Below are 9,201 nucleotides of genomic sequence, written 5' to 3'. Positions count from 1 at the left end.
TTCAGTTCCTTGCCTATGTGACTAAGAACAGACCTCAACCCCACTCTGTTGAGAAACCTAACCCCTGCATTCTTCCTAAACCAGCTCAACACCGTCTGTGTCGGCCAAGTCTGATAAAGCCGGTACTGGCCATGAAAGCCCACGCAGACTCACTCAGCCTTGCCTCACGCCCACCCGCCCGGAATTGAAAGCAGCCCAGGCTGTATAAACACCTACTCTGATCTGAGGGAGAGCAGTGCTCCCTGCCCGCGATGAGGTGGACCCCTCTCAGGTTCGTGTGCCAGTAAACCTGTGCTGGTTGTGGAGTTCCTGTCTCTCTTTCCTGACAGGGCTCCTTTATGAGGCAGGGAGGGGTGGCACCTCTACATGTGTGAGCCACAGGCAATTTTTGATGCCTCCAAAAATTCCACATGGAGCTTAATATTCACATTTTCCTGGCATCGCCCTTTGAGTCCTGGATGAAGCAGGTGCACTCTGGGAAAGAGGACATTTTGATTGACAGGTAGTGGGGTAGCATTGCATTTGAGGGATTGTAGGGACTTCCAGCTCACGCAGACCTAAACAGCAACCGACTTTCACCACATCAGGATGAGGGTGTCACAAGGGTCAGCTTAACCTACTGCACAACACCCAACCCCAAAACTCATAGTCTGAAATGTCATGCTGAATTCACTTGTTAAGGATATATTTGATACATATAGTTAAAATGTGTTCATCTTCCATGGTTCCTTTACATGGATCCAAACTTGACAGTCCATATCTCACCTTTATTTGTGTCTTTGTTAGTTGTCAGAGGGGTTTTCCACCTTCCCTAACCTCTAGGCCTGGCTTGAGACTGGTCACATTTTTTCCTTTATCTACGTTTCATACTTTCAAATTTTTTCTATTAGTGGCATTGGGTAAAATAATTTAAAACAATGGGATACACTGTCCATAACCATTCTCTTTTTTTCCTTTATTAACATACTAATATTTTCTTTCCATTTTGCTTTGGACAAACCACACTACTGATCCTTAATGACCTCATTAACTAGTAGTTACTGGAACAGCTGCAGCTTTTTATTCAACTGGACCTTTTTTCATATGCTAAACATAGCCTGGGGAGGGGGGACTACCACCAGAGGAAGGCACTCCCTTAGGAGACCATCTGTGATAGTCTCTGTGTTGGCACTGGGATCTTCCAAATGACCTTGAATTTCTTCCTTCTTTTTTCCGTGTAAAACCAGCTGGTGAATCACTGTAAGTTTTTCTTGGGCCTAACTTAAAGGTTTTCAACTTTAAATGGGAGACTTGTGATTTCCACCCAGAAGACAGCCAGCCGCCTCAATAAACACTGAGCTGAGTCATTCTGAGACATCATGGGAACTTGCAGAAGTTCGGCATAGAACTTTACTCCCTAGGAAACACTCATCTCCAAGATGTCAGGAAGACTGTCACCAGGAATTAGCATTAAATGCAATATTCATGACCCCTTCAACTTTAGGGAGGTGAAAAGGAAGAGTCAGCTTCTAAGTCAAAGGAGATTTGCCTGTTCATGCAGTGAAATCAACAGGAGAGTCAGTTATAGACCAGAGAGAACACATTTGAAAACTATTATAGACACATTATGTTTATCTGGAAATCTCAATAATTAAAAACATTGCAAAAATAAGTAAATAAATAAAGTCCCATGAGCAAAAGCACTAAGTATCACAATTTCCACTTACTGAATATACTACTTTTGGAAAAAGTCTCCAAGTTCTTACTCATGCCGACAGAAATAATCAGCTTGGTGGTGCAATCTAAGTTACAGTTTATTCAGCTACTCAAACTGAGGATTCAAACCTGTAAACAGTCAATTGCCTGAGTTGGCTATTCCATAAGCTTGAGTTCAGTTATAGGTTTTATACATTTTTACAGAATGAATGAATACATGGACTCAGGTTTAAACAATATAGACTCACATATACTTATCAATCACATTGAAAGTCAAAGAATACGTGGGAGTAGTTAGCAGAGTCTGATTATCCATGAAGGAGGTACTTTACACAGCACACCCACTCCCACACTGGATATTACCCATATGCAGGGACAGGTCAACAGTTCAGCCATGAATCACTCCCTACAATGGCCCCACGGCATGCAGCTCACTCTTTCTCCAAGTCCAACGGATGCTTCCTTGGTCATGGTTAGAGTTTGTTGAACGATCCTGTTCACTGGGAACCAACTGAAAGGGCTGTTCCTAGCACTAGACAGCATCGTGCCAACTTCCACCTCTACAGTCACCATTCTATCATTAAATCCACACTCACAACCCATGTATTAATATCTTAGACATTGTAATGAATTTTATTCGCTTGTTCCTGACTCATAGCAGATAAAATTCACAATATCAGAAGGGATACATTGGGAAAAGAGGAAGAGGAGGTCTTTAATAGCATGCATATTGACAGCAAGGGAAAAGACAGAGAAATAACAAGCAGAAGCACCATCACAAAACATTCTAACCAATGATCACCTAGTAAACACCAACAATTCAGTGAGTCTTGAAAAGTCACTATTTTATGACTAATACCAATTTTAATTAATATTCATAATTTAAATGTTCAGCTAATAAGAAAAATTAATAACAATTAATACACAAGATTGTGTAGATTTGCTGTCACTTCAGCAGTGATGGTAAAATAAGTAGCAGAGCAAGGGTCTTCTTCCAGCAAATCCAAATAAAATAAATGAGAAAAATTCATCAACATCAAAAAGACCAATAAATTATATTCATATATGTATCACTAGACAGATTTAATAAATCTATTAAAATATTATTCTGATTTAGATATTACTTTGAAGGTTAAAGTCTCTCAAAGTCCCACATGCCAAAGGGTTGGTCTCTAAAGTCTTATGTTAATGCTACTAAGAGGAAAGAAATTAGGAATTATTACAAAGAGCTGTAGGCAAACATATTGGGGAACCTAGAAGAAATGGATAGATTCTTGGACACATACAACCTACCTAAATTGAGCCATGAAGACACAGAAAACCTAAACAGACCAATAAGCAAGACAGAGATTGAATTAATAATAAAGACTTTTCCAACCAAGGAAATCCCAGGACCAGACAGCTTCAATGCTGAATTCTACCAATCATTTAAAGAAAAAGTAATTCCAATTCTTCTCAAACTACCAAACAGTTGAAAGGGAGGGAATCCTCCCAAACTCCTTCTATGAAGCCAGCATTGCCTTAATTCCTAAACTGGGAAAAGATACACCAGAGAAAGAGAACTACAGACCAATTTCTCTGATGAACACAGATGCAAAAATCCTTCGCAAAATAATAGCCAATCAAATCCAACAACACATCAGAAAGATCATTCACCCCAACCAAGCAGGATTGATCTCTGGGATGCAAAGACAGTTGAACATTCACAATTCAATGTGATACATCATATTAACAAACTGAAGAACAAAGCCATATGACCACCTCAATAGATGCAGAGAAAGCATTTGACAAAATTCAATACCCTTTCATGATCAAAATTTTAAGCAAATTGGGTACAGAAGGAACATTCCTCAACACAACCAAGGCAATTTATGATAAACCCACAGCCAGTATACTATTGAATGGGGAAAAATTGGAAGCATTCCCACTAAGATCCAGAACTCACTCTCACCACTGGAATTCAATATAGTCCTTGATGTTTTAGTCAGAAAAAGAAATCAAAGGGATACAAATTGGGAAGGAGGAAGTCAAAATATCCCTATTTGCAGATAACATGATTATATATATAGGGATCCAGAATACTCCACTGAGAGACTACTGAAACTCAATGAGTTTGGTAAAGTGGCAGGGTAGAAATCAACACACAAAGCAAGCAATAGCCTTTATATACACAGATAATGCCACAGCTGAGAAGAACTTTTAAGATCAATACATTCACAACAGCTGCAATAAATAAATAAATACCTGGGAATAAATTTAACCAAGGACATCAAAGATCTCTACAATGAGAATTACAAAACATCAAAATATTCAAGAAGACAATTACATAAAACCAACAACACACAAAATTGAAAAATCTTCCAATTATTAAATTCAATAAATGCTTTTTTCAAAGCACCATCTTTTTGTTTGATTCACTTTCTAGTCTATGTACAGTAGGGTACACTCTTTTGGATGCATCTTCTTGTGAGTTTGTCACTATAATAATCAAGATATAGAGTAGTTCTGTCACCTCCCAAAATTCTCATACTCCTTTGTAATCTAACCCTCTTGCTGTGTACAGAACCTAGCAACCACTGATCTGCTCTTTCTTCCCATAATTTTACATTTTTCAAATGGAATCATATATTGCATTGTCTTCTAAATCTGAATTTTTTTCACTCAGCATAAGGCATTTGTAATTCATCCATATTGTTGTCTTTATCAGTAATTTCTCATTTTTATTGTTCAATAGCATTTTTGTGTGAGGATGAACCACAAATGTTTGTGAATTTACCAGCTGAAGAACTCATGGATTATTTCCAAGTATGAGAATTTATGATTTAAATACTAACATGAACAAGTTTATCATTCATCTACTTGCACAACTGAAAGACATCCTCAAACTTAACAAAGCCTTAGCAAATTGTTAAACAAGATAATTTTTAAGATTTATTTATTTATTTTAAAGTCAGAGTTACACAGAGAGAGGAGAGGCAGAGAGAGAGAGAGAGAGAGAGAGAGAGGTCTTCCATCCGATGGTTCACTCCCCAATTGGCCGCAACGGCCAGAGCTGCGCTGATCCAAAGCCAGGAGCCAGGAGTTTCCTCCGGGTCTCCCACATAGGTGCAGTGGCCCAAGGACTTGGGCCACCTTCTACTGCTTTCCCAGGCTACAGCAGAGAGCTGGATCTGAAGTGGAGCATCCAGGTCTCGAACTGGCACCCATATGGGATGCTGGCATTTCATTCCAGGGTGTTAACCCACTGTGCCACAGCACTGGCCCCAAACAAGACAATTTTGTAATAAAAATCCTGAATATGCACTTAAGACTCCTAATAACTGACATTAAGAAAACACAAGACAAGGGGCTGGCGCTGTGGTGCAGCGGGTTAAGCCCTGGCCTGAAGTGCCAGCATCCCATATGGGCTCCGGTTCTAATCCCAGCCGCTCTACTTCTGATCCAGCTCGTTGCTATGGCCTGGGAAAGCAACAGAAGATGACCCAAGTGCTTGGGCCCCTGCATCCATGTGGGATGCAGCTCCTGGCTTCGGACTGGCGTAGCTCTGGCCATTGCGGCCTTCTGGGGAGTGAACAAGCATATGGAAGACCTCTCTCCCTCTGTGTCTCCCTCTCTCTGTAACTCTTTCAAATAAATCTTTAAAAAAACACACACACACAAGACAATACTACTATTGAAGAGATATATTATGATCATTGAATTGATGTTGAAATTTTGCACAGAAAAGTCATTAAAAATAAGTTTTAATAAATGTAATTATCAAAGCATTTGTGTTAAATAGAGCTACAGAAAATTAATATATGAATATGAATAGACTTCAAAATATTTCAAGAATGTTCTCAATGAGTATAACAAGTTACTATTAAGTGTTAAACTTACAGATTTTTTTCAAAAAAGAAATATCTTTAAGCAAGTATTTATTACATATCCAGTGACTAGGTTTTCATCCATGAGAAAAAGAAAATCATAACACATAGCAAAATTTAAATATCAATAAGTATCAAAAACATCAAAAGTTATTGCTTCTCCTACTCTCTTGGAGTGTTTCTCCCAAGTTTTCCTCTAATAGTTTGATAGTTTCAGGTCTCACAATTAGATCTTTGATACATTTTGAGTTGATTTTGTAAAATAGGGGTCTTGTTTTAAACTTCTGCATGTGGAAATTAAGTGTACTACTGGCTGTAGGGTTTTGTGGATGCCCTTTATCAAGTTAAGGAAATTCTATTTTTCTTTTACTAAGAGGTTTTCTTCATTTATAGAAGTTGAATTTTTTCAAAAATTTTTTTCACAGTTTTTAAATGATCCTATGATTTTTTTCCTCCCTAGATTTTTTATATGAATTTTGTTGTTCTTAGTTATCTAACCTGTACTGTGCTCTTGACATACACCCACTTTCCATCCTTTATTACCACTATTTTATATTGTTGGGTTTGATTTGTTAATATTTGGTTGAAGATGTTCTATTTATGATGACAAAAGATACTGATCTTTAGGTATCTTTTTCTTACAATGTTTTTGTCTGGTTTTATAATCAGGATAATGTTTGCCTCATAAAATGAGTTGATTCTCTCTCTCTCTCTTTTTTTTTTTTTTTTTTTTTTTTTTTTACAGGCAGAGTTAGACAGTGAGAGAGAGAGAGACAGAGAGAAAGGTCTTCCTTCCGTTGCTTCACCCCCCAAATGGCCGCTACAGCTGGCGCTGCACTGATTCGAAGCCAGAAGCCAGGTGCTTCCTCCTGGTCTCCCAAGCAGGTGCAGGGCCCAAGCACTTGGGTCATCCTCTACTGCCTTCCCAGGCCACAGCAGAGAGCTGGCCTGGAAGAGGAGTAACTGGGACAGAATCCGGTGCCCCAACAGGTACTAGAACCGGGTGTGCCAGCTCCGCAGGCAGAGGATTAGACAAGTGAGCCACAGCGCCGGCCTCTCAGTTTTTTTTATAAGAGATTATCTAAGATTCTTATTACTTCTCCCATAAATGGCTGGTAAAATATGCCACTGCAGCCACTGAGAACTGAAGCTTTCTTTATTGAAGGTTTTTAATTATGAATTCAATTTCTTTGCTGGATATAAAACTCTTCAAATATAATGATGTTTTTTACCTATCATTTTATACGGAGACAAGAAAGATAATTCAATCATTTCTCCTGGATGCTTGATAGAACTTGTGATTTTATTGGTAATAGTTAGGAAGCATAAAGTACCAGATTTCACACTTTGATACATTCACTGTTTATAGTAAGAGTGACAGATTTTTGCCCTATAACACAGGTCACATCGCATAATTTTGAGTTATTCCTCACAAAGGAGTGTGCACATTTTTTATGTCTACTACTGTATTATTTTATACTTTATGAAACACATCCTTTAGCACTGGGTGTCTGGCCGGTATTAAGACATCCACATCCCATCCTGGAGTGCCTAGGTTCTAGTTTGGCTCTGCTCTAGATTTCTGCTTCCTGTCTAATAAGCCACACCCTGGGAGGCCGCAGGTGATGGTTCAAGTAGTTGGGTCCCTGCCACCCTGGTGGGAGACCTGGTTTGGGTTCCCAACCCATCGCTGGCTGTTGCAGACATTCATGGAGTGAATAAGGGGTTTCTCTGCCTCCCAGATAAACCAATAAAAGATAATTTTTAAAAATTAGCATTCTTAAAAAATGTGTATTCATTATTCTATTTTACAATGGCGTGTCACACTTTATATCTTATTTTCACTAGGCATCAGTGAGAACACATTGCTCCACTGACAATTCACGGGGCCCCTGTCTGGAAGACTCTTCCCCAGACTAGCTTCTGGCTTCATAAATTAGCGTTTTCCTTTTATAGACGTGAAGCTTAAATGTCACACATTACTCCTGTGTGGTGATTATAAATACACACTTAGAAATTCTAACGTTGAAAAGTCAAGGATTTTCCCAAGGCTGAAAACACACATGTGCAGGCTGGGGGCAGCCGGAGAGCAGCAGCCCCTCCGCACCGCTCTCCCCTTCCCGCGACATCCTGCTCCAGTTCCCGCCTGGATGGACTTCTGGCAAGGTGGCTGGAATGCATCTGGCTCAGAACTATGACGTCCAAACTTGGCGAAAAGGCCTGAAGAGATTAAAAGGGACACAGATGCCAAGGAACCCCCCCCACCGCCCCCAGCGCCAGTTCACGAGACTCATGCCAGCACTGCCTTCTGGGTACACTGCTTCCTCCTTGGCCATCTGATCCCCCGTTTGTTTTCCTCTCCAACCTCAGTGATTTTCCTCTTTGCCTGCACCCCATGTTGCTTCTGAAAAAGCGGGGCCACCAGAGCTACCCTGACATTTCCAGCACCCTTGCCCTCTCCCGTTTCTCACTTCCAGCTGCTTGGGAGGTCCTAAGGCTGGAATTACAGAGCTGGATTAGGAAACATGCCCTTTAATTAGTAGTCTCTCCCTAATTCTCTCGGATTTCTACTACCTGTGGTCAAAAGAAAAACAGATGAGTTTTGTATAACTGATGAGATAGATAGAAATAATACTCATTTTACAGGTTAGCACCTATAAAAGCACTTTTAAAACATTCATCACTACATTTTGTTGTTCTGATGTAATTAATATCTAGAAGCCAGTTTTTGATTAGTTATCTATTTACTTTAGACCATCAGGAAGCTCCCTAGTTGACAATTTAACCAGTAATTAATTTACTACTCATTAACTGAAAAACTATAAGAATCCTGACAGCAATATGTAAAATAATGGTCTCTGCCTCCGAGCTCACTGTCTAGGTGGTAGGCAGGTTGTCCTTAGTGATGTATTTGATCTGACTTGTCTCTCAAAAGAATCCTACTTGTGACTGCAAGTGCACTTGACAAGACCTGGTGAATAAGTCCGAAGTTGTCAGTAAAGGGAATTCATATTAAAGAAAAGGTGTGAGTACATTGTAACTTTACAGTGATTATTACAGCAAAAATGGGCTGTGAAATCAGCCTCTCAAGAAGGATTTCTGCTTCTGTCTACGACTGCTGCTGTATTCTGAAATCAGAAACTGTCCTTGTGATTTGTCAAGTATCAAGTAACCAGTCCATTTTTTCTTAATTTAAAAAAATGGGCTGGTGCCGCGGCTCACTAGGCTAATCCTCCGCCTGTGGCCCCAGCACACCAGGTTCTAGTCCCGGTCGGGGCACCGGATTCTGTCCCGGTTGCCCCTCTTCCAGGCCAGCTCTCTGCTGTGGCCCGGGAGTGCAGTGGAGGATGGCCCAAGTGCTTGGGCCCTGCACCTGCTTGGGAGACCAGGAGGAAGCGCCTGGCTCCTGCCTTCCGATCGACGCAGCGCTGGCCGTAGCGGCCATTTGGGGGGTGAACCAACGGAAGGAAGACCTAGAATTCTCTCTGTCTCTCTCTCTCACTGTCTAACTCTGCCTGTCAAAAAAAAAAAAAAAAATGGAGCAGTTACCTTTCCAAATAGGTCAAGATACAAAACTGATTCTGTGCAAAGAGCCTCTCCCGCTGCTGTTTCCCGGCTCCCGGCTCCTCTTGCTCAGACA

Source organism: Oryctolagus cuniculus, chromosome 8, assembly GCF_051225735.1.
Source record: "Oryctolagus cuniculus isolate XC-2025 breed Fujian yellow rabbit chromosome 8, ASM5122573v1, whole genome shotgun sequence".
NCBI lineage: Eukaryota > Metazoa > Chordata > Mammalia > Lagomorpha > Leporidae > Oryctolagus > Oryctolagus cuniculus.
This window is presented reverse-complemented; position numbering follows the sequence as displayed.